We start from the raw sequence: 22383 nt of genomic DNA on the forward strand, positions 1-22383 counted from the left end.
TGACATGATTTTGGAAAATGTCTATTATATATGGATTTGGATCCTTTCGTAACCTAATTTTTTCCTTGAGCACGTGGCATTTAGAATTTAAATTATAAGGTTAAGATTAAATTGATTACAAATAAATGATCTCTTTAGGAATACTCTAATAGTCTAATACTTCAGGAAAATTAATTAGACATGGTCATAAACCAGCAGAATCACATCTCTAGATGGAATAATGCTAATGGTTAGAAACTAACTTAAAAGACAACAACGTTAATCTCAGAATATGTATTAATTTATTATTCTCCTGAGACGATGAGGTAACGGTGGATTGAATTGCTTGTTGCGTCCGGATTTGAAAAAAAATATGAAATTAAAAAAAATAAGAAAGGAATGGATGAGTGATTAGACCCGTAAGTTATATTGAATGGACTTTATCCTTATACAAGGCATGAATCATTAAAAGATAAAGAAGATGAATAGTGTTTTGACGATTTTTCCTGATAGAGGGAGATTCTTTAGTACAAATCACATGAAACTTTTCAATAAATCACATGAGAATAAGTTTACGCATAGTAAAAATTAATTAGGTAAATGAATAAAAACTGTGTGAGGATTTTAAAATTTTTCTTGATAAAATATGTTAACTAGTATTGGATTAGAAAATTAGAATATACATTTCATAATCATTAGTTGGAGAGAGTCTTTGTTGCTCCTAGAGCACTGATACTTGTCTATCCATTACTTGGCACGTGTGTATAAATTTTTTTCATGATTGTTTATAGTATAGGCATAACAAAAAGTGTATGTTGTTCCTAGAGCACTGTGATATTTATCTATGAATTACTTATAATGTGTTTATCAATATTTTTAATGATTGGGTTAAAGTAGTGCTCTCTGGAGTACCTAAGTACCAAAGACTTTAACTTCTCCACTAGCTGTGATACCATAGTAAGTTTTCCATTTTCGTATTACGTGTAAATTTTAACTAATATATTAATAAAAATAAATAAATAAACTGTTTATGTTATGTAACTGACAATGGGCAAAGTGTATAGTGTTAACATTTGTAAGATAACGGGTGCAAAATTAAACTGCTGAGGAAGGAGGTAACATTTGTAAGAAGTCGGAAAAATAATTACATAAAGTTGGCTAAATTTCTATCAATCCCTTATCGTTTCTGAATTTTTTTGTCCCACCCCTGGTTTTGGTCTGGACTCTGGTATCGATTCATTAATTTGCAAGGGAATGAAGCTGCTTATAAGTACATATTTTTGAGGCGCAAATTAAGGAAAAATGCACATAGTCTTATAATTAGTTACTCTAGTTTATGATTAATTAGTTACTCTTCACTGGGATCTATGTAGGAAACAGTTTTTTTGTTCAATGGAGTAATAAAAATAGAAAAATTGAGAGGGCCAAGCCAGCAATGAGGACGAAATAGTGATTTAATAAACTCGAGTATGCAATAACATAAAAATCACATATACTAGAAGCTCTAGCATGAGGTTATTATTTGTTGGCTTCAGACAATGTTATTTTGTTACTGAAAGAGATGCAAGGCCTTTCCATGATTGGTCAAAATACGATTTTGGATGCTTGATTGGTCAAAATACGACTGATATCTTTGCTTACTCGTTTATATGGGATTATTTTCGATTCTTTTTGGGTTCAAAATATTTTGGTAAGTTTTGGCTGTACAGGCATAGTAATTCAAGTTCTTTTTTTTTTTTTTTTGGTTGAAGAAAGTTGACTCCATGAAACGTTACTTTTCTGTGGGCCAAATTGCGGAGTTCAATTCTTGGTGGATAAGGTATTTTCTTCAGAAAAGCTTGGAAGAGAATGAATAGCTGCGAAGAAGTTTGAACAGGCTTCAGTTAAGCGATCTTATAAGCCGGCTTGTCAAGTTTTCCACTTGAAGTCATATCACTGAGAATCTCAGCAACATATGCTCTCTTATTGAAATTACACATTTGGAAACCATGCTAGCAAGCATATACCCGAAGGGCAAGTAATGTTGTGTACCAATCGTGAGACATTAAATCCTTCATCCAAATATTTATCAAGGGAGTGAGTTCCCAAGAAATGCCTTCCCGCCTTTATGTGTTCTTTAGATTTTGGTTTGCTTCTAATCTTCTTGTTTGTTATAGGTGTTGGGAAAATATGTCCTTTAAAAGTATATGTGTTTATTTAATTGTAATAAATAATTTTTCTTATTAATAAAATAAATGAGGTATTTTATTCAAGTATCTTAATTGCATTAATATTTTGAGTAAATTCCATTTAATCATATTATATGTATTTATGTGACCACCATATGAATTCACAGAAGACATAAATACAAGTTATCTTATGATTAAATAAATTAAGTTCGCAGTTGATAAATAAAATTATTTAGGTATAGACTGTAATAAATTCATTAAATGATGTGTATTAATCATGTATGAATTTATTGATGTAGTACGACTACATTGAACAAGATCACATATGAGATTTAATTAACTTTGTAATAACTGTCAGACTTATTAAATCTCATAGGTATTGATTTTACTGTAATCTTAATCTTGAGTTAGTTATGATTTCATGATTGTAATTTTTATTCTATTTGAGTTACCAATGGGCACGACACACACTTGTACTCAAAATTACATGATATCTTGGTGGGAGCAATTATGAGTATTGGAGTTATAGATTGACAATATAGAATTTTTACAACACATTTCTTGATGGGTTGTAAAGAACTTGATCATATAATTCTCTGGTCAGAGTGTGTCAACATATTTAGTATGTTGAAAATGATAATTAGAGAAAACCAGCAAGAATCAAGGAAAATATGTAATTAAATTGATTGGACAGTTGAGATATCGATTTAATTAACGATGTGGTACAAAGGATTATGCAGTAAAGAAATCAATGTGATATGGGTTGAATTATTATTCGAAAATACTATCCTAGATAGCATACAATTATAGAGGTCAATTTCAATGTTTTAGTGGAGTATATTTGGAATTAAATAATTGTGTTAGTTTGATTACATGTCTAATTATTATAGCCACTATTGTATGTACCCATCTGATCCCCAGGTTAGCTCATTTAATTAACTGCACCGCTATTGGATTAATAAACAAGATAACTAGTTATTTAGGTTAAAAACTTAAATATATTATTTAGTGGAAAACTCTATTTAATATGCTTGTGTGTAAGGGGTCTTGTGTTATTTTACAATATGAGCCCCTATAACACAAGACAAGTGTATCATCACTTTTGGTTTTATTGTTTTTTAATTTAAATCAAATGTGATTTAATATAATTAAAATTAATAAATATGGAGTCTAGGATTTTCACCAAATATAGATATAAAAATACTTATTTTCTCTAAAAGAAGTAAGGAGCCACGTTATACAGATCAGAGAAAAAAAATTTCTCTCTCTAATTTTGAGAGAAATATTGCTAGTTGCTTTTTAATGGCGATAAAGGCGCCCATACGTCAAGTGCAGATTAATCTTGAGTCATAACCTAGAAGATCATTGGTGACTGATTGTGTTCTAATAAGATTGGTGGTGACGGATCGTGATCTAACATAACTGGTGGTGACAAATTGTGATCTGGGAGCCTAGATTAATTTAGCGAAAAAGCAAAATCGGACTGTCAATATATGATTTTCTAGATTATGAATTTCTATATATTGTATGAGTTTGGTCCTAAAAGTTTTTATAAAAATTTAAAAAATTAATTTTTCTCCAACAATAGGGGTATGCTAAGTTTGTTAGTACGCCCATACCCATATTTTTTTTATAATTATATGACTACTAATTATTATTATTTTTCATTTTAATGGTAAAAATTCATCAGAGAAACCATATCTCGATGTAATTTGTAATTCTAAGTTTCATCTTCTGTGTGTTTTTGCTTGGAAACGGGGTCGGTTGAGCCTTTGAGGGCTCTGGATCTTGGGCCACTGTAGAACTTGACGAGTTGAGTTGAGTTGTCTTAAGTTGTCTGGAAGATCATGTCAAAAAAAAAAAAAAGTTGTCTGGAAGATGGGTTAGGCTTTCAAATGTGTTTTAGCAAGCAGTTCTAATGGAGTGAAATGAACTTCAACACGCTATATAGTATACTTTTTCAATTAGCCTACGCTCTCTCTCCGAAGAACAGCTTAGGCATTTTCTTTCCTTCGTCTTACAAACAAAAAAGAACGGATCGGGTCCAACAATAACTATTTTGTTGTACCCATCGCAATCGAGGGACAACGACAATACATACACTCAAGTCAAAAAAAGAAGGGGCCAATAAAATCAATTTTCTTAATTCTTTACTTGAAAAGGTCAAAAGAAGACGACAGGCTAGCTAGCTAGCTAGTCGCAAAATTCATACACTCAAGACAACGACAATACATACACTCAAGTCAAAAAAAAGAAGGGCCAAATAAAATCGATTTTCTTAATTCTTTACTTGAAAATGTTAAAAGAAGACGACGGACAAGCTAGCTAGCTAGCAGGTCGCAAAAATTCCGTTCATTAATGCAATGGATCACAATCACAATCACCATCACAGGGTCTATTAAATTTTAATTTGGGTCGTTGGTCATACATGAGTAACACGAGTTACGCGATGGCTTTGAGACTGTGGCTGACTGTTTTTTTTTATTTTTTTATTTTTTTTGTACAGGTTAGTTAGCTTATCTTGAGTTTTCTCCATAAGAAGGATCAATGAGAGAGCTTTACTCTGTATACTACTGCTAAACTCAATAGCATTTCCCACTTCCCAGTCTCATAATTGTAAAAATAAACAACAACAACAATTGCCCGCTTACTTCAGTCTGTGATGTTGAGGCCCTTTTTCTTGCTAATATTTCTGCTTAATTTGGCAGCATCAGCACTCACTGCTGTTGAGTATACCAAAAATGACTTCCCACCTGGCTTCATTTTTGGTTCTGGCACTTCGGCTTATCAGGTCCACAACTAATTCTAACTTCTTCTACTCAGCTATCTGATCCGTTTCAGTTTACACTTTTAGTTTGTTGATTAGAGGGGAAGGAAGGGAACAAAAAAAAAAAGACACATCAGATTCTTATGATATGTAACGTGTAATATAGGTAGAAGGGGCAGTAAATGAAGATGGAAGGACGCCCAGCATTTGGGATAATTTTGCACATGCCGGTCAGTTTTGTTCTTTCAGATTAAATATGAGTTTTGCCGAACCCCTTAGTTTATCATCACTCCTTGTTATGTTCATGATTGTATATGCTGAGGTTGGCTGTTGAGTACATAAAGGCACCAAGTCAGCCATGCTACTGTTTCCGCCCCGGCATGGACCATTTCAGCTAAGCGGTACGAGCAGAACACGGGGGCAAACATGAGCCGATCAGAGATGGTGCAACCAGGGGAACATACCGACCAGAAGTATATGCCGAGCCAATACTCATCCCCAGGAAAGCGGGAACACGATCCCACAAGATCGCGGTAGTTGCGCTTCTCCCAGAACGGTTGAAGGACACACGAGATCCACGTTTGCCCACAATATAACAGTTAGAGCTCCATGAGGGGCTACCACCACCCGAAAAAGGAGGGATAAGGGGCAAACGGAAAACGTGGGACAAAGGGCGGCTATAAAAGAGAAAGACATCGAAGAAGAAGGGGACAGAAAAATTGAGAGAGGGAAAACGCTGCCAAATTGCAACCAGATTAATTCCTTGCAGATTTTGAACAAACTTCGTGAATCCAAATTATATTGTTTTCCCGTAAACACCTTGTACTAACTTAGGCATCAGAGGGTTTACGCCGGCAAAACCACCGGCGTCTCTGATCCATTTTTAGTGAACGCAGGTCTAGTGAGAGAAAGGAGGGTGGTCCCGGCCTTAGTGGTTCGAGCAACAGTCGATAACTTAAGCGTTGGTGAAAGGATCTGGTCGGTCTAAGGACGAGCAGATTTCAGCATCAACATTTTGGCGCCGTCTGTGGGGAGCTGAGTAAAAAGCTACCACCAAATTAGTAAGTACCGGAGAAGCAGCGAGCAATTGGATATGGATGTGTCAAGAAATGATACTTTAAGGGAGGACAATGAAACGGTGGAGACAATTACTCTCCGGGAGATTGCAAATGAAGCCCGAGAGAGGATGATGCAAGATAGACTGGAGCGGATGGAGAAACAAATGGAGACTCTCGCGGCCGTATTGTTTGAGCTGAGGGACGAGCGGAGAAGGGATTGTGAAACCCCCGTGGGAAGAGATGGAATTGGAGCAGAACCCAGCCTCCGGGGGCGTAGGGTCGGGGAAATCCCTCCGCCCGCAGACCAACCTAACGGAGTGCATCCCCACCGAAGTACTGGTCGGGTCCCAGGGGAATACGTAGATGGAGGGAGAGACCAAACTCGCCCCGGACAGGTACTAGAAATAAATGGCCGAGGGGCCAGTGTTGATGAGGGAGAGCTCAGACAGCGGTTGCAGAACGTCGAGCAGGAGCGTGATCAGATAGCTGCACGTGATCCTGATCGTGCTGTAGAATTGGAGGGGGAGGTGCGCAGATTGGCGCATGTGATAGAGGAGATGCAGGGCAAGAGGAAACCCCCGAGCTGGAGGATAATGCTAGATGAAGAATCCCCGTTATCCACTGAGATCATGAGTACCATAATCCCAAGGGATTTCCGCTTCCCCGACCTCAAATACTCCGGGCGAAGTGACCCGTTGGTGCACATTGAGCGTTTCAACGACATGACGGGTGTGCAGGGGTTGACACCAGCTCAAAGGTGCAGGGTGTTCCCGTTGACACTAGAGGGACGAGCCCGAGAGTGGTACCGCAAGCTTCCCCGAGGAGGAATTAAGGGTTATGAGCAGATGTGCCTGGAGTTGGCCGAACAGTTCCGAGGGGCAGTGGCCCCAGAGGATGACATGATGGAATTGATGGGGATGAAGCAGGAGGAGCATGAATCCCTTCGAGATTTTGTAAAACGATATCACCGAGCCGTGCTGGATCTGGGGGCTTTTAACCACCCACAGGCGTTGAGGGGATTAAAAGAAGGTGTGAGAATCGGCCGATTGTGGTATAACTTAAGAAGCCCCCTCGTACAGAATTACTCGTCGGGATATGAGCAGGCGAGACGAAATATAGAAATCGAAGATGAGAAATCGGCAAGAATTAAAAGTGAACAGCTGGAAGAGCTGAGACGGAAGGAACGGAGAGCCCCGAAAGAGTGCGGGTCGGGAAAGCGAACGGGAGAATCTTCAGTGATGGGCGGAATATCAGCTCGTTCCCGCCCATACCCCATAGCTCCGAGAGCACAACAGTTCCAACACAGCTGGGCTCAACCTTCGCGCCTCCCGATCCCAGAACGGCAACGAGAATTCAGGCAGATGACTGCCCACCCTTACCAGAGCAGTCCCAGAGGATTAGGTGCAACTAATTACAGGTCTGGACGACCCGAACAGATACCGGCTATGCCGGCCCGAGGTAACATTCATGATAGCCGAGCAGTGCAGCTAGTAGACCAGAGCTTGGCCTATAAGCAATACACTCCATTAAAGATCTCCATGGAGGAATTGTATGAGAGGATCGAAGGACGAGGCCTGCTGTACCCTCCAGCCCAAATAACAAAACCGACTCACCGACGGGACAAGAGCCGATTCTGCAAGTTCCACGACACTCACGGTCATACTATCAGCCAATGTCGTGACCTGAAGATTCAGGTGGAGGATTTAGTGAGGAACCGATACTTGGACGAGTATGTAGACGGAGTGTCCCCTGTCATGGAATCACAGTACACACGGGATGAAGGAGTCGAGAGGGATTTGGAACGTGAACAGCCGACCATCCGTGTGATAGCAGGAGGGCCAACATTGGCCGGGGATTCAAACAGAGCACGGAAGAACTATGAGAGATATGCCATGACCGGCAGAGAGGTGCTTCTAAATTTGCCAGCAGCCAAGAAGGCAAGAGTGCGGCAAGTTCCCATCATGTGGACGGAGGATGATGAAGAGGGCATTTTGTATCCTCATGAGGATGCACTGGTGATTAAAGCATTGGTTGCTAGCACAGAATTGAGGCGAATACTGGTGGATACGGGCAGCTCAGTCGATATTCTATTTAAGTCGGCCCTAGATGATATGGGGATTTCAGATTTAAAGCTGGAGCGGACAAACACATCATTAAAGGGATTTGGAGGTGGACGATTAACTCCCATGGGGGTCATTGAACTCCCAATTACTGTGGGGACAAAGCCCTTTGAAAGAACGATGATGCTGGACTTTGTCGTGGTAGAGGAAAGAAGTCCTTACCAGATGATATTGGGGAGACCCTTCATGAGAATAAGCCAATGTGTAATGTCCACGCATTATCTGGCGTTGAAATACAGAATAAATGGAGTTGTGGGTGTAGTAAAGGGCGACCAGAGAATGGCAAGGAGCTGCTATGCTACAGAGGCCAAGGAAACGCTGCAGGTTACCTCTCTAGATAACCGAGGAGATTCAAGAAATGGTCGCCAGGAACCTGTTGAGAAGCTGGAGGAAGTTGTTGTAAGCAGGAGTGACCCTAGCAGAGTTGTTAAGGTCGGATCAGAATTGGGCGAAGCAATAAAGGCCGAGCTGGTGAAGTGTCTACAGTCCCATGCAGACATATTTGCCTGGTCTCATGAGGATATGCCAGGTATTGACCGCGGGATAGCTTGTCACAAGCTGGCGGTTAAGAAAGGGGCAAGGCCAGTGAGGCAGAAAAGGAGGTGCTTTAACCATGAAAGGTACGAGGCCATAAATGCCGAGGTGGAAAAGCTGCTGAAAGCAGGATTTATAAGGGAAGCCAAGTACCCGGAGTGGATTTCCAATGTGGTACTGGTAAAGAAGGCCAATGGGAAATGGAGAATGTGTGTAGACTTCACGGACCTCAATAAGGCATGCCCGAAGGACAGCTTTCCCCTACCAAGAATAGATCAGCTGGTGGACTCAACCGCGAGTCATAGTCTGCTCAGTTTCATAGATGCCTTCTCCGGATACAACCAGATACCCATGAACGAGCAGGATGAGGAAAGCACCACCTTTATAACTAACATGGGTGTGTTTTGTTACAGGGTGATGCCTTTTGGCTTGAAAAATGCAGGAGCTACCTATCAAAGGTTAGTGAACAAGGTCTTCAAACCATTGATCGGTCACACCATGGAAGTATATGTGGACGATATGATCACCAAGTCGAGTGGACGATATGATCACCAAGTCGAGGGAACCGAGAGATCATGTGAAGCACCTGGAGGAGACTTTCGAATTGCAGAAATGTGCATTTGGGGTCGGCTCGGGCAAATTTTTGGGGTACCTGGTGAGCCATCGGGGAATTGAAGCCAACCCAGAAAAAATACGGGCGGTAATAGAAATGAGGTCCCCACGAACAGTTAAGGAGGTGCAGAGCCTTACGGGGAAGTTGGCAGCGTTGAACCGATTCATTTCGCGAGCCACTGATAAGTGCCACCCTTTCTTTCAAGTCATAAAGAAAGGGAAGAAGATGGAATGGACACCGGAATACGAGGGGGCATTTGGACAGCTGAAGGAATACCTAGCCCGCGCCCCGCTACTGTCAACTCCGAGAGAGGGTGATCAGCTGCTCTTGTACTTGGCAATCTCTAAGCAGGCTACCAGCTCGGTCTTAGTCAGAGAAGAAGAGGGAAGCAACACCCGGTATACTACACAAGCAAGGCCCTGGTGGACGCAGAAACCAGATATCCGCTAATGGAGAAGTGGGCGCTGGCTTTGATAACGGCAGCACGCAAACTCCGACCATACTTCCAAGCCCACCAGATCGTTGTGATGACTGACCAGCCACTTCGGCAAGTGCTTCAAAAACCAGATGCGTCTGGTCGGTTAGTAAAATGGTCCGTGGAGCTGAGCGAATTTGACCTGTCCTACAGGCCCCGAGGAGCAATCAAGGCCCAAGCCCTGGTAGATTTCATGGTGGACCGTGTTGAACCAGGGGAAGAGGTCCAAGAGAAACAACCAGCAGAGCAAGAGGATTCAAAATGGATATGGCTGGTAATGGTTGACGGATCATGTAGTGAGCAAGGATCCGGAGCAGGAGTTGTAATACGGAGCCCAGAGGGAACCGAGATAACATATGCGGTGAAGTTCGAATTTCAGCTCACAAACAACCAAGCTGAATATGAGGCATTTCTCACCGGGCTCGGACTTGCACACGCTCTAAGAGCAGAGAGGGTAGAAATCAGAGCAGATTCCCAGCTGTTGTGTAATCAGCTCAATGATCAGTTCCAAGCAAGGGGAGAGAAGATGGGTCTTTATTTAAAGAAGGCCAAACAGATGGTTAGGCTTTTCCAAGCAGTGGAGGTAAAACAGATATCCCGGAATGAGAATTTCCGAGCCGATATGCTGGCTAGGATGGCAGCCGTTGCAGATCCCAAATTACCGAAGTCAGTTCCACTAGAGGTAAGGACCTCACCAAGTATTGAGGAAGAAGCAGAGGTGATGAGAGTAAGTATTGGAGAATCCTGGATGGACCTGATTCGCGCATATGTCCGCGATGGAGTTTTACCAGAGGACAAAAGGCAAGCAAGAAAATTAAAATGCCGAGCAGCAAGGTATACGCTACTGGATGGAGTGCTGTACCGCCGAGGGTTCACCTTGCCCCTTTTGAGATGTTTGGATAACGAGGAGGCGGATTATGTGCTGAGAGAGATTCATGAGGGAATATGCGGCAATCACTCGGGAGCAAGAACTTTAGCCTTCAAGGCACTCCGGCAAGGATACTTCTGGCCAACCATGCACCAGGATGCCAAAAGGATGGCCAAGAATTGTAAAACATGCCAAAGCTTCTCCGAGGTTCCTGCACAACCACCGGAGAAACTGACGGCTATGACATCCCCATGGCCTTTCGCTCAATGGGGAATCGACTTGATTGGTCCATTACCTAAGGGACGAGGAGCGGCGACACATGCAATCGTGGCAATAGACTACTTCACCAAGTTGGTGGAAGTAGGAGTCCTCAGCCAGATCACAGAGAGGAAGACAACAGATTTTATTTGGAAAAACATCATCTGCAGATATGGGATCCCCTACGCCATCATCACAGACAATGGGAGGCAATTTGACAACGGCAACTTCAGGAAATTTTGCCGAAACCTGGCGGTGGACCTGAAGTTCTGCACCCCCGCACACCCCCAGGCAAACGGGCAAGTGGAAGCAGCCAACAAGGTGATAAAGAAGCTCCTAAAGACTAGATTGGGGGAGAAGAAGGGAGCTTGGGTTGACGAGCTACCAGGGGTACTGTGGGCCTACAGGACAACTCACAAAACCGCCACATGAGAAACACCGTTCGCTTTAGCTTTTGGTCATGAGGCGGTAATCCCAGCAGAGATTGGAGTGGGGACACATAGAACGGAACATTTCGTTGAGGAGCAAAATGATGAGCAGATCTGCTTAAGCCTAGACCTGCTGGAGGAGAAAAGGGAAGGGGCCTCGCAGAAAGTGGCCCAATGTCAGCAAAGGGTCATGCGTTATTACAACAAGAATGTACGCGTGAGGCAGTTCCGAGCAGGAGATTGGGTACTTAGGAAGGTGAACCAGAACATCAGGAATCCTAACCATGGCGCTCTTGGCCCAAAGTGGGAAGGCCCATACCGAGTGATATGAGCCACTGGACCAGGAGCATATAAATTAGCGTGCCAAGACGGACGAGACGTGAAGAGGTCATGGAACGCCGAACACCTGAAGAAGTATTTCCAGTAAGCAAAATGCTCTATTAAATCCTCACTCCGGCAAGTTATTTCTGTTACAATGCCTGATGGCCTGTCGCACATGCATATATTCTATGTTTTTGTAATACATTCAAATTTCAATAAAGATGAATTCAGCATGAAATCCCCCTGCTAGCAAGATCAATAAAAATTTCACTAAGACAAGTGCCACTTCTGCTCGGTCAACGAAGACCAGCAGCTAAATTCTCTAAATTTCACTAAGGCAAGAGCCTACTTCTGCTCGGTCAACGAAGACCAGCAGCTAAATTCTCGAAAGTTCACTAAGGCAAATCAGTGCCTATTTCTGCTCGGTCAACGAATGACCAGCAGCTAAAGCTACGAACACTCTCCTAGGGCAAGTGCCTACTTCTGCTCGGTCAACGAAGACCAGCAGCTAAATTCTCGAAAGTTCACTAAGGCAAATCAGTGCCTACTTCTGCTCGGTCAACGAATGACCAGCAGCTAAAGTTACGAACACTCTCCTAGGGCAAGTGCCTACTTCTGCTCGGTCAACAAAGACCAGTAGCTAAATTCTCGAAAGTTCACTAAGGCAAATCAGTGCCTACTTCTGCTCGGTCAACGAATGACCAGCAGCTAAAGCTACGAACACTCTCCTAAGGCAAGTGCCTACTTCTGCTCGGTCAACGAAGACCAGCAGCTAAAACTTCGAAAATTCTACTAAGGCAACAAAGTGCCTGTTTCTGCTCGGTCAATGAAAGACCAGCAGCTAATTCTACGAGAAGTTTACTAAGGCAAGTAAATACCTACACCTACTCGGTCCACTAAAGAACCAGCAGGCAAGATCAGATAAGTTGTGCAATTATTTTGCAGAAACAGTCTATGAGTAGACATTAGACAAGGGAGCCAATAAAGAGCATCTGAAAATTTATTAATGTTCAGTTGGTTACAAAACTAATGAAGATCTAAAGTCTATACAAAAATAGACCTAAGGATTAGGAGGGTCAACGGCTTCAGCAGGTGAAGGATCAGTTGTCCCAGGAGGTGAAGGATCAGCAATACTGGGAGGAGGCGGCATGGATCCTTGTCCCGTTTCAAAAGCACGTCCCCCAGCTCCCCCCTCCTGTACCTCATATAAAGGAGCCTCCACCTGATTCTGCTCACCTTGCTCCTTATCTCCCTGGCCGACCCCAGCCATGTACCTCTCCACTCCAGCCTCCAGCTTGCTCATATCCAGCTCGGGATATTCTTCCTTAAGCACAGACATGATGCACTTATAGGAGAAGGCAACCCCAGAGTCATACTCGGCATCCAGCCGATCGTCCACATCAGCAGATTTGCCTTTCTCCTCAGCCAGCTGCTCACCCAAGGATTTGATTTCCCCCTCAAGGGCAGCCCTCAGAGTATCCCTTTCAATTTGAGTAGCCTGAAGATCAGATCTCAGGTCACCCAACTCGCCCTCAAGCTTGGAGGAAGTGGACTCAGCAACAGCAACTTTCTCATGAAGCTCCGTAAGCTGTTTGTTCAGCTCGGCCAGTTTCTCCTTGGAGCGGTCAACAGATTCAACTTTCTTTTTCAACTCTTGGTTATCAGTCTGGAGCTTCTTCTCATGACGAGCGGACCCGATCTTGTAGCACGAGACCATTGTGGCCAGCCTGAAGGAGACTCTCTGAACAGAAGCGGCCAACTCGGAGAGGCTCATGCTCTCGATGTCCTTCACCATCTTGGGCCTAACCGATTTTTTATAATCCTTCTGATATGGGCTCAGGTAGTCACCTTAATCCCGAGATGGAAGAGGAGAAGATATGTCCCCAGACTGCAAGCTGACCTCAGGATTCTTGTCGGAAGTTTTCTCCCCACCACTCTTACGAGATGGAGGAGGGGGCAGAGCAGGAACAAGCGCCTTGAAAGGACCGACGCTGGGTTTCTTCGGAGGAGGAGGAGGGTTGCTGGAGCTACTCGAGTCCCGACCACGCTTCCTGCTCATCGCGCTGAGGATCTTGTTATCCATCCCGGCAGCTATGTCCACTAAGCCCGAGCTGACCAAACTTGTTGGTGACAGGAGGTCTTGGCAGGTAGACGCGTTCAATAGAGCCGTTTCCACCTGAAGCAAAGGCCGATCTTCAAGCCCCCCGATCAAACCCCACGACTCTGAAATAGCACAGAAGGTTAAAGAACTCAATAAGTAGCAATCTAATTAAGAATACATGCAAAAATGAACGACCTGGGGTGACAAAATGGGTGGGAAGATAAATGTCCCCACCAAGCGACCGAACCGCTGGACACCAGTTCCCTCCAGCAAAGAAGAATTTATTCTTCCAATTTTTACATGAAGATGGAAACCCAGTGATCGGTTTCCTCTTTGCGGAACTGGACATGAAATAGTACCAGCCTGCCTCCTTCGGGCTACTCCGCAGCTGGTACAGATGCTTCACTTCAACAAGAGAAGGCTCCTCCGACCCGCACCTCTCCCACAACACAAACATTACCGAGAGAACCCTCTACCCATTTGGGTGTAGCTGACCTGGGGCCAGGTGCATACCGCCCAGTATCTTGGCAAAGTAGGATTGAAGGGGCAGCCGAGCTCCTAGTCTGAAACTCTCCAAGTGCATCGTCACATACCCATTCGGAGGACGACTAGGGACATCATCTTTTCCAGGAACTACAAGAAGAACCTCGTTGGGGATGTTATAGAGGTTCCTAAGTTTAAATAGATCAGTGGGGGTGGTAGCACAAGCCATGAAATCAATAGGGTAGGAATCAGCCTCCACCCTATGGCCTAGGTTCCTTTTCTGAGCAGGTCTGCTCGGTCCAGAACTGCTCCCCTCACCATTACCAACTCCTTCAGGGATCCCAACCCCACCAAAGCTGTGGTTCTCACCACAGCCCGACGCAGGTCCACCTCTATTCCCTACAAGCTCCAGTTCAGGGGAAGGAGAGATAACCAAAGGGCGTGGGTATTCAAGGGTATCCCTGCCATGGGGAGAACCTACACTACTGGAGGGGCCTAAGTAATCAGTGGGTATTGGCACATTGAGGCCCGAGTCCCCTGATTCTTCATCACCCTCATCAACAAGTAACTTTCTTTTCCGGTTTGACATATTGGAATTTCAAAAGAACACCAAAACAAACCCAAGTGCACGGATACAAAAAGGGGCAACACAGGACCCAAACAACAACAGCCAAAGAAAAGGTTAAAGGCTATACCTGGAATAGACTGACACTGATAGCGCTGCCGCGACAAAGAAAACACCCAGCAAATGGATACTCCGGACGCTGGAAATAGTGAGCAAAGTTCAAAGAAATTTTGGTTAACGGCGGAGAAAATGAATAACAAGATGATGATGACTCCAGTCTAGGGATTTGAAACGAAAAGGGGGAAATGGAAGCATTTAAGTGATGGGATATGCCAGCTCACCCCCCCATATATCGAGGACGGATAGCCCGTCGTTTCAAATTTCAAATACGAAGAGTCTGGAGATGCCACGTCACCAACCGTTACAAGAGGCCAGGTTAGATATAAGCCCAGATATGCAATGAACATGTTCACTTAGGCCCATGTTCAGGTCGGAGTCTCCCCAGAAGAGAAGCTCCCCGGCTGGTGAGATTTAACCATCAGTTTCTGCTCTTAACTCATTTCACTCGCCAAACCAGAAACTGGGGGACTGGTGTTGAGTACATAAAGGCACCAAGTCAGCCATGCTACTGTTTCCGCCCCGGCACGGACCATTTCAGCTAAACGGTACGAGCAGAACACGGGGGCAAACATGAGCCGATCAGAGATGGTGCAACCAGGGGAACATACCGACCAGAAGTATATGCCGAGCCAATACTCATCCCCAGGAAAGCGGGAACACGATCCCACAAGATCGCGGTAGTTGCGCTTCTCCCAGAACGGTTGAAGGACACACGAGATCCACGTTTGCCCACAATATAACAGTTAGAGCTCCATGAGGGGCTACCACCACCCGAAAAAGGAGGGATAAGGGGCAAACGGAAAACGTGGGACAAAGGGCGGCTATAAAAGAGAAAGACATCGAAGAAGAAGGGGACAGAAAAATTGAGAGAGGGAAAACGCTGCCAAATTGCAACCAGATTAATTCCTTGCAGATTTTGAACAAACTTCGTGAATCCAAATTATATTGTTTTCCCGTAAACACCTTGTGCTAACTTAGGCATCGGAGGGTTTACGCCGGCAAAACCACCGGCGTCTCTGATCCATTTTTGGTGAACGCAGGTCTAGTGAGAGAAAGGAGGGTGGTCCCGGCCTTAGTGGTTCGAGCAACAGTCGATAACTTAAGCGTTGGTGAAAGGATCTGGTCGGTCTAAGGACGAGCAGATTTCAGCATCAACATTGGCACTGAAATTAAACGAGAGTTCATGCTTGTTTATGAGATATTAGATATCAAAGCTTCACCCATAGTAATTTTTCATTGATTTACTATCACTGTATTTATCAAAAAAATTTCTTCTATCAGCTGTGTTGGGTTTTCTCTTCTAAATTTTCAGGGAATGTGCTTGGCAATGGAGACATAGCATGTGATAAGTATCATAAGTACAAGGTGGACACATCATGCCTTAAATCATTATGATTCTTCACATAAAGCTCAAGTAAAATTCAATTACAGTTCATCCTCATTTTGTCTATTGAAACTAATTGAAATGGTTATACGACAATAACCAACCAACAGCTGGTTGATTTTGCTTGTTCATGCAAAACATTGCATCTTGTGGCACAATGATACCTGTGCAACCCATGTGCTTTTTTTTCAGGAAGATGTGAAGCTCATGGCAGACACAGGCCTAGATGCCTATAGACTTTCCATCTCATGGTCAAGACTAATTCCAAGTATGATAAGATACTCCTGGCTTTTATGAACCTTATAACAATTATGCAATTTCTGAGTCGTTCTCACAGATTATCCTCATTTTCTTCTATCTTTCTTGTTCAGATGGAAGAGGACCTGTCAATCCAAAAGGTTTACAGTACTACAACAACCTCATAAATGAGCTAATCCGCTATGGTCGGTTCCAGTTTTTCATTACTACTTATAGAAACTCAATTTCTTTGCATATATTTAAGGAAAGTACTTCCACTATCTCCAATGTACCACTTTTGTTTGAATCAATCAGGAATCCAACCGCATGTCACATTACACCATTTTGATCTTCCTCAGGCACTGGAAGATGAGTATGGCGGATGGATCAATCGAATGATTGTGTATATTTCTCAGTTCCTTGTGGTTTTAGCTTACCCTTTTGTGCTTGGTTAAATAAGCAAATCAATAAAAGTGTTGATGACTGTGTCTATATTTTCTCCATTTTAAATGCAGGAAAGACTTCACAGCTTATGCAGATGTATGCTTCAGAGAGTTCGGCGATAGGGTTTCATATTGGACCACTGTGAATGAGCCAAATGGATTTGCAATGGTAGGTTATGACTTCGGAATTGCACCACCTAAACGATGTTCTTCTTCATTCAACAACTGCTCTAGAGGCAATTCTTCCACTGAGCCATACATGGCAGTTCATCATCTCTTATTGGCACATGCATCTGTTGCAAGATTGTATAAAAAGAATTACCAGGTAATATCCAAAAAAATTTCATTCATGTGCTTCAGTATTTCATCTAGTGTGTGACTTAGTCAATCATTTATCCTTTCAGTTATTTATATTGAGTTCAACAAGAAGTATTTGGCTTCAGCATCAAGCATTTATAGTCTTTCTTGTTAGAATAGAAATTTTGTGTCCGCACATTACTTCCTTAGATGTCAATTTTTGCCATTGCAATATCCCATATCGCTTTGAGTGTGTGAGAGAAGCCTAATACTTATAGAAGGTGATCCACATTTATAAAAGATTGTATAAAAAGATCCACACTTTACTTATAGGCACCCTGAGAATGAATCCGTAAGGGTTCAGTATCAAAATGGATTATATCTTGTCAAATCTAGGTTGAGTCGTAAATGATGGGCAGAACCATTCTTGATTAGAAGTGTGGGAACTGAGTTTCTAAGCTTGGTAGGTTGTACGTGCTTGGTTATAGGAGAAGTCTAGTGCTTATAAAGGGTGATCCAAACCTTAATTGACAAGACACATTTTGAGTGTATAAGCATCCTGAAAATAAATTCGTGACAGTTTAGGTCCAATGCTAACAATTTATTGCCAGGTTTAGTTTTGGGTCATGACAGTCATGTCTAAAGATATTGGAATAATTGCAACGCATGGTGATGCAGGACAAGCAACATGGCTATATAGGTCTAAGCATCTTTTCATTTGGGGTTTTTCCTCTTACAAACTCAGAGGAGGATGCAATTGCAACTCAAAGATACTTTGATTTCCTGATTGGTTGGTACGATAAGAATCTATATGTCTTGAGCTCTCTGTTTGGCTCCTCTTCCATATAATGTCACTTTTTCCATTAACCTAATTATTTTAAATTTCAGCTGTAGCTAATATTTATATTGCACTGAATTTCAGGGTTGCAAATCCGTTAGTGTACGGAGACTATCCCAAAACAATGAAACAAAATGCAGGCTCAAGACTTCCAGCTTTCACTGATCGTGAATCCCAACAGATTAAAGGTTCTGCTGACTTTATTGGAGTGATAAACTATTGCATGATTTACATCAAGGACAATCCCAGCAGTCTGAAACAGGAACACAGAGACTGGAGTGCAGACACAGCGACAATGGCTTTTTGTATGTTCTCTACATATCATTAGTCTTGCTTTGCTGATAAATGGTTGAATTATGCATGAGTTGATTCCTCTTTGACTCTATCAAAGTTCATCTAGTCAAACTCATCCGTGGCTTAATTTCAATCTAGAACTTCCATATGGTGGTCCTTTTATACTTACGATCTTGTAACTGTGTAAACTCATCATATATACCAAGTTGACAAGTCATTCTTTTTTAAAAAAAAAAAATTGTCTGCCTAATTGAGAAACTAAAACAATTGATTGATTGTGGCAGTTGAACAAGATACTGCTGCATCATCAAATGAGGTGGGACTTTTAAGTACACAATTAAAGTATTTGTTTAATCTACTTGATTTAGTTCACTGCATTCCTAATTTTCTTTGTTTGACACAATCTTCAATACAGCCCTCAAGCCTGCAAATAGTGCTGGAGTATTTTAAGCGAGTCTATGGCAATCCTCCTATTTATGTTCATGAAAATGGTTCTCTCTTTCTCTCTCTTTCTTTCTCTTTCTCTATCTATTTATCTATCTATCTGTTGATTCGTGACGACTAACTACAGTAAGTAAACTTGCATATGCTGATCTTTTTCTTGAACTGATAAAGTATTTAAAAAGGTAACAGATGAAGAATCAAAGGGCTGAAATCCCTAATCATGCTGCCTGGTCTGCTACTTGAAAAAAAGAAAAAAGAATCATGCTTATTTCTTTGATATTTCCATAAATCATCTAATTTGAGTATGCAACAGCATATAGTGGTGGCTAATTACACATGGAAACATACCCTACTATATTATGCGTAAAGGGGGAAAAAAACAGAAAGAAAGACCGGCAGTAGCTATTCTCGTGGTGGCAACTGTGGTTTTGTGTCAAAAGATAATTGTCGTCAGATGCAACATTAATATAATATAATCAATACTTGCTTCACTCGTTCTTATTTTCTAATTTGTTTTGTTTTATCATCAAATGATTCTTATCAGGTCTGGCCACCCCACACCATTCATCGTTGGAAGATATATCCAGGGTTAAATATTTGCACGCATACATTGGAAGTGTGCTTGATGCTGTGAGGTAATGCCTATTTTATGCCAAAGTAGACCCCTTGAATGTCTTTTAGATTTTTTTGAGGGCAAAAAAGAGCTCATACGCATTTGACTCAAAATATTTTAACAGAAAATTAGTGTATTATGGAATGGTTTTGACTGTTGGCATCATATAAATGTAGAGCTTTTACAAAGTCCATCATTTCACCTCCTTTCCATTTTTCCTGAAATGAAGTTAAGTGATCTGTGTGTATAATCTAACTTCTTTACTGTTTGCTTTTTATTCTTGGACAAATGGAAGAAATGGATCAAATACAAGAGGGTACTTTGTATGGTCCTTCTTGGACGTGTTCGAGTTGTTGGATGGCTATGCATCAAGCTACGGCCTGTACTATGTTGACCGAGATGATCCGGATTTGAAGAGATATCCTAAGCTCTCTGCACATTGGTATTCACAGTTCCTGAAGAGAAGAAGCGTGAGATCAGATGAAGTCTTTACACTCTGAGAAAAAGTTTTCTAGTCTTTCTTACTATCTTGACTTTCAGTAGGCCAAGATCTATGCAAATAAAGGATTGCTTTTTTTTTTTTAATTGAAAAAAAAAATTCGGATCCTTATCTTCTTATGATCTACTCTACAATGAGGACCAAATTCTACAATTACGGTATCATGATCAATAAAGTTCATAATGTTCCTTTTTAATTATCTATTGATTTCTTCGGGAACAAGGCACATTTTTCTGCTGAAAAGAATAGGTTTTTATAATTTTTGTTTTCTTGTTTTTGTACGAGGAACGAGAAAAAAACTCCTGGGAATACTCTGAATATTCAGCTCTCTACGCCAAACATTCAGGCACAAAAAAGAAATTTATAACAGGATACAAGTACCATTGCAACATCACATAACTGGGAAAAAATTCAGTTCCGATTAATTTTTCTACAGCCAGAGAAGGAAAACCAATTAATTACATACATTGCCAGCTAGGGGTGGGCACGGTTCGGTCCGGTTCGGTTCGGATCGAAATTAAGCAGAACCGATTTAAATCGGTTATTTTATAAAAAAAACCAAATAAGAACCAAACTCAATAAAAACTGAATATAAATGGATCTTTTCGGATCGGTTCGGTTCGGTTTGGTTTTTTCGGTTTTGGGCCTATTTTCAATTTCTAAATTTTTAGCCCATTAGGTCTCATGAATGTAATAATTTTTTTCAATAATTAATTTATCCTAATTTCATTACAAACATTAACAATAAATACAAAGTATTCAAAACACATTTTATCACTAATATCTTACTAACTACTAATAAGGTACTTACAAAATATGAAATATTAAGATTTCAAAATACATAATCAAACTCCAATACTCTATCTACATAAACATAATATTGTAAAGACAAATAAAAATAACAACAATTAAAACTTACAACACAAAATAAAAAGAAAATTTGGAAACAAACACCAACAACAATTTTTAAATATATATATATACCCGAAATCGTGTGTGTGCATGTCTATTTTCGTTATCTTACGCAACCAATTAAAATTTAACACGTGTCTGTTTAAATAAAATTCCAAGAATAACTTGATTTTTCGGTTCAGCTGAGTGAACCGAATACCGAACCTGCATTTCAACTTTTTTTATAAACCATATATTTCAGTTATTTTTAAAATTCAAACCGGTCCGAACGGAATGGTTAGGATCGGTTCGGTTCAGTTTTCTCTAGTGCACGGTTTTTTTGCCCACCCCTGTTGCCAGCTAGAAATTGACTTGGTATCGATTATGTTATCTTTGTTAGTTTAAACCTGTAAATCAATGAGGCATTTTAAAATTTTGGTGATGGCGGTAATTAACAGGTGGAATTTTTACAATTATGGAAATACTTACATTAATACAATAGGACATACATTTATCTCCATTTGGTATTTTGATTATCATGCAGTTGTTGAATTTATTTTCTTTGGTATTGTATAATGTTTATTCACCTATATTTCAAATAAAATTTTAATTTCAAGCAGGGATGACAAATGAGGTGGGTAAAGGTCAAGCCCAAACTCTTAAAAAGCCTGATCAAGTTTGGACGGGTTCAGATTGTTCTTTAAATTAACATAAGCTGAGAGCATTACTTAAAGACTTTTTTAATTTAACTCTTTAAATATTTATTTATTTATTTATATGGTAAATGAAAGAGTAAAAAATAAAGTTATCTCTCAAAAGATTTTTTAAATAAAGATAAATATATATTATTTTAATCAATTTTTTTCTCTACAAAAAAAATAATGTTGAATTAACGACTCTCCAAATAAGATTTTTGAAATGAGATAGCACTTCAATCTCTTCAATTTTAAATAAGTAGTAAAATCTTATTTAAAAATCTTTTTATAACGTCATAACAATTTAACTTCATCCAAAAAACCTAAATCTAAGGCCTCCTAAGTTCCAAGCTCGTGGCCCCCGCCCTCACACTGAGGGCTGTACTATTTTGCCACCTCTAAATTTTTTTAAAAGTTATTTAGTATTTTTAGTGTTACATTTAATTATTTTAATTTAGTAATTTGTAACATGGTTGTTTTAATTTAGTAATTCGTCTAATAGCTGTATATTGGCATTGACATTTGACAGTTCTTGAAGGAAAGAAGCTTGCGACCAATTGACGAAGTCTTCAAATTTGAGAAAAATTTATCAAGTCTTGCTAAATTCTAATATTATGATTGTCAGTCAAGAAGCCGAAACCCATTCAAAAAAGTAGCTTGAACATAGAGGCTGCAGAGGCAAAGCAAATTTTAATAAATATGAGACGCAATTATGAACATTTGAAAAAAGTTATTAAAAAAAAAAAAACCCGAGGGATTTAATTGATTGATTTTACAAACGTTTGGATTATGTGGTTTTTTTGCCAAACAAAAAGGACTGAAATGAAAATTGGAAAAAATTGAAAATAAAAACCATAAAACCCGAACGCGATCTAGCTCTGCGGCACTCT

The 22383-nt window shown here is 41.0% G+C and overlaps 1 pseudogene; it reads left to right on the forward strand.

Annotated features, from left to right (window-relative positions):
- The first annotated feature begins 16434 nt into the window (after window positions 1–16434).
- LOC18033749 lies at window positions 16435–19951 on the forward strand (annotated as a pseudogene).
- Window positions 19952–22383: the final 2432 nt, after the last annotated feature.

Source organism: Citrus clementina, unplaced genomic scaffold (assembly GCF_000493195.1).
Source record: "Citrus clementina cultivar Clemenules unplaced genomic scaffold, Citrus_clementina_v1.0 scaffold_8, whole genome shotgun sequence".
Lineage (NCBI taxonomy): Eukaryota > Viridiplantae > Streptophyta > Magnoliopsida > Sapindales > Rutaceae > Citrus > Citrus x clementina.